The sequence below is a fragment of the Bos javanicus genome, chromosome 16 (genome assembly GCF_032452875.1).
Source record: "Bos javanicus breed banteng chromosome 16, ARS-OSU_banteng_1.0, whole genome shotgun sequence".
In the NCBI taxonomy this organism is placed as follows: domain Eukaryota; kingdom Metazoa; phylum Chordata; class Mammalia; order Artiodactyla; family Bovidae; genus Bos; species Bos javanicus.
Genome location: NC_083883.1, coordinates 12,480,423 through 12,485,193, shown reverse-complemented (window position 1 = coordinate 12,485,193; position 4,771 = coordinate 12,480,423). Strand labels below are relative to the sequence as shown.

At 42.9% G+C, this 4,771-nt stretch overlaps 1 long non-coding RNA gene across 1 annotated transcript; it reads left to right on the top strand.

The window, feature by feature from the left end:
• Positions 1-489: 489 nt before the first annotated feature.
• Positions 490-1,980, top strand: LOC133227402 (uncharacterized). Its single transcript, XR_009729805.1, has 3 exons — positions 490-607; positions 1,629-1,721; positions 1,955-1,980. It is a non-coding gene; the product is annotated as an uncharacterized LOC133227402 (long non-coding RNA).
• Positions 1,981-4,771: the final 2,791 nt, after the last annotated feature.

Here is a 4,771-nt window from a genome sequence, read left to right as displayed (position 1 = left end):
GTGCATATGGGCACACAGCAAAAAACAACTACAAGCAATTGACTTTGTTTATAAAGTCATAATCATAGAAGCACTTAGATCCCATTCTGAGACCTGTTGTATTAGGGTTCTCTCAGGCATCAATTCAGTGCCTTCAGTTTTTATGGGATTTAAGTTGCATTTAAGGTGCTATATAAATGCAAAATAATAATAAAAAAGGAGAACAATTTTGGGCATTTTCAGATCTGTGCTATCAAACTGACTGCACAAAATTCTTCATTTTCCTTCATATAGTTCTACCTGAGCATTATTTATGGTGGTAGCAAAAGAGTCAAGGCGAAATGAGAATTCATCTAGGTAAGATATCTCACTTATTCATAGGTGAAATGATGGCCTAAACTATAATCAAATTTCACTAGCAAATCCCAATGATAGTCATATAAAATTGCAATTGTAATGAAATGTAACTTTATGTATACTCATGGGTTTAAAAGGAAAGAAAGAATACCATTTCCTCCTATGGGTGTCAATTTAAAGTACAGTTTTCTATTTTTTCATATAGGCACGTACTGAAGATAGATACAATTGTGGTGATGCTGGATATTTTAAATCTGTTTTTATTCCCGAAGTAAGTATTACATGTTAACACTTTAAAATTGATCTTTAAAGCCTTGCCATTAATGTACAGAACAGAAAATCACAGATTGTCAAATTTATAAGGTATATAGCAAAGAGTGGTTAGTACAATTCCCTCATGTTACGAGTGATAAGTTTGCTTTGCGATTGCATACACAGATGTGTCATATCTTGGTCTTTTACTTTCAATTCTCTTTCCATTTCATTATGCTGGTTTTCTTAAGGAAAATCTCAGAAAATGTTATTTGAGTAGGGTTCTAAGGTTGGGAGAGGGGAAATAGAGTATTTTCTGGAATGCCAAATAAAGTCCAATAGTTTTGATAATTTTAAAATGCTAGTAAAATAAAGATATAATTAATACTGTCAGAAAGAGCATAAGGGAACTTGGCAAAGTAATTTTTCTAATAGGCCCAAATGGTGGCTTTCTGTTGAATCCTTGTGAAAATTCTAAGGAGATAATCTGGTGACCTCTGGGGATTTTACTCCCCACCCCACCCCCTCTAGAAAATAAAGAAGTAAAAGTAATAGTTAACTAAGTGTGTTAATAGCTCAGTGCAACCCCGTGGCCTGTAGCCTACCGGGCTTCTCTGTCCATGAATTTCTCAGGCAAGAATACTGGAGTGGGTAGCCATTCCCTTCTCCAGGAGATCTTCCTGACCCAGGGATTGGACCTGGGACTCCTGCATTGGCAGGCAGATTTTTTACTGTCTGAGCCACCAGGGAAGCCTAAGCCCCATTTATTTTTAGTTCCTGAACCCATTTATTTCAGAATTTCTCAAAATGAGATCAGTAGACTACAGGCATCAAAATCCATGTCGCACTTGTTAAAAACGCAGGTTTCTGGTCCAGTCTTCAAAAATGACCAAATCACAGTCTCTGAAGGGTACTTGTACTCAGTCGGCTAAGTCATGTCTGACTCTTTGTGACCCTGTGGACTGTAGCGTGCCAGGTTCCTCTGTCCATGGGATTTCTCAAGCAAGAAGACTGGAGTGGGTTTCCGTTTCCTTCTCCAGGGGATCTTCCTGACCCAGGGATCGAACTTGATTACTTCTGCATTGGCAGATGGGTTCTTTACCACTGAGCCACCTGGGGAGCCCCTCTGAGGGGTAAGTCTTAAGAATCAGCTCTTTGGTAACTTTCTCAGATAATTCTGAAGCACAGTCATGCTTAAGAACCATATTTAAGCATTACTCTTCTATGTTTAATTAGTGGTTCGATATTGTAGATGGGCTTTACTTTGGGTTAGTGGCATTTGAAGAGGTGGCTGTTCTAAGTGTTCTTCACAGGTAACTTTTAATAATATTTTCTTGTAAAATAAATATTTGATTGTCTGTGGCAGAATCTGGAAAACCTGTTGCTGCTGCTGCTGCTAAGTCACTTCAGTCGTGTCCAACTCTGTGCGACCCCATAGACGGCAGCCCACCAGGCTCCACTGTCCCTGAGATTCTCCAGGCAAGAACACTGGAGTGGGTTGCCATTTCCTTCTCCAATGCATGAAAGTGAAAAGTGAAAGTGAAGTCTCTCAGTCATGTCCGACTCTTAGCGACCCCATGGACTGCAGCCTACCAGGCTCCTCCATCCATGGGATTTTCTAGGCAAGAGTACTGGAGTGGGGTGCCATCGCCTTCTCTGGGAAAACCTACAAAGAGTAATAAATTGTGCATGTGTGTTTGTATTCAATCATGTCCCAACTCTTTGCAACCCCACACCTCTACCCACCAGGCTCCTATGTCCATGGGATTTTCCAGGCAAGAATACTACTGGAGTGGGTAGCCATTTCCTCCTCCAGGGTATCTTCCCAATCCAGGGAGCAAATCTGTGTCTCCTGCATCTCTTGCAGTGGTAGGTGGGTTCTTTAGCATCAGGCCACCTGGGAATTGTGGGAGATTATAAATATCAGCACAGATTGTCCTTTTATGAAGAGGTGACATTTATTCCCACAGTGCTTAAGCCTGCCCTGTGATTTACTGTGTCCAGTAGAAGGCAGACCCTAGGGCTTGAGAAGCCTGGATGCTTCCATTCTCATGCTAGGAATACTGGTGGAGAATGAAAATCCACATGGAGAGAGGCCGGCTGCCTCTGCCTTCCTAGCCATCTCCTTTGAGACCCACACCTGTGAGTGAGTCACCTGAGGACAGGTAAGCCCAGCACAAATGACCAAATCACAGAACAGTGAGTTAAACAGTGAGTTTGGTTTTAAGCCACTATCTTTTAGTGTGTTTGGTTCTGCTAGGAGGAGCAAGGTCCTGAGCTGAGCGTGAACAGGAAGAGGACGTGTTTGAAATGTGAAGCCAAGAATGAAATGGAGAAGGGCTGAGATGGGTTCTCTCTGAGTGTCCCGGGGGGCGTTCAGGTGGGCCGCTGGAGGTAGCTAGTAATTCACTTTAAACTTAAAGTCGTTTAAAGCAGCAGTGGTTCCCAACATTTTTGGCACCAGGGACTGGTTTCTTAGGAGACAACTTTTCCATTGACCTGTAGGGGAGATGGTTTCAGGATTATCCAAGCACATTACAATTATTGTGCACTTTATTTCTATTATTATTACATCAGCACCACCTCAGATCATCAGGCATTAGATCTCAGAGGTTGGGATTGCAGGTTTAAAGAAAAGGTGGTCAGAATGGTGGTTTTTTTTGTTTTTTTTGCAGTGACGGTCTGACTGTGTAGATGCAGGCTGTGAGGAAGTGGGGAGTTGGCATCAACCATGGAGGATGCCATTTCAGCCCCTGAACAAGAAGATAGGAAAGTGAAGTGAAGGTTTATGGAAGGGAGTTATTCCTGTGATAATGACCTGGGTTCAGAGGAAACTGAGGGTATGGTGACTGTGAGAGACCTTGACAGGATTTGTGGATTGCTGGACCCTTCCAGTGGACTCATAAACTACTAGAGCAGAGTTCTAAAGGTAATCATAGCATCCAATCCCATCATTTCATGGCAAATAGATGGGGAGACAGTGAAAGACTTTATTTTCTTGGGTTCCAAAATCACTGTGGACAGTGACTGCAGCCATGGTCCATTGGAAGCCATTACAAGACCTTGGTCCTTGGAAGAAAAGCTATGACAAACCTGTGTGCTTAGTCAATCAGTTGTGTCCAACTTTTTGCAACCCCATGGACTGTAGCCCACCAGGCAGGCTCCTTTGTCCATGGCGATTCTCCCAGCAAGAATATTGGAGTGGTTTGCCATGCTCTCCTTCAGAAGATCCTCCTAACCCAGGGATTGAATCCAGGTCTCCCACATTGCAGGAAGATTCTTTACTGTCTGAGCCACCAGGAAAGCCCAATAATACTGGAGTGGATAGCCTATCCCTTCTCCAGGGAATCTTCCTGACCCAGGAATCGAACAGGGGTCTCCTGCATTGCAGGTAGATTCTTTACCAGCTGAGCTACCAGGGAAGGCCTAGGCCTAAACAAAACGCTATTCTAAACAAACCATAAAAAACCTAATCAGCGTATTAAAAAACAGAGACATTACTTTGCCGACAAAGGTCTATATGGTCAAAGCTATGGTTGTTCTAGTGGTCATGTATGGATGTGACAGTTGAACTGTAAAGAAAGCTGAGTGCTGAAGAACTGATGCTTTTGAACTGTGGTGCTGGAGTAGACTCTTGAGAGTCCCTTGGACTGCAAGGAGATCCAACCAGTCCATCCTAAAGGAAATCAGTACTGAATATTCATTGGAAGGACTGATGCTGAAGCTGAAGCTCTAATAGTTTGGCCACCTGATGCGAAGAACTGACTCATTAGAAAAGACCCTGATGCTGGGAAAAATTTAAGGCAGGAGAAAGGCAGGAGAGAGGATGAGATGGTTGGACAGCATCATCAACTCAATGGACGTGAGTTTGAGCAAGTTCCAGGAGATGGTGAAGGACAGGGAAGCCTGGCAGGCTGCAGTCTGTGGGGTTGCAAAGAGTCAGACATGACTGAGCGACTGAACAACCAGAGGTAATGAGCTGGAGAGAGAGGAGCTGGCTGCCAGAGGTTGCTGTCTTGAAATCAGCAGGTTATTGACCTGAGATGTATCAATATGTTTTTAGAGACTGATGCTAGTAACATCACCACGGAAAGTTGTTAGAGCTTAAAACTGATTAAGGGTTCATTACACAGCTTATGATTGTCCTTATTATTCACATTTTGCTCCATTACATTTTGTTTTA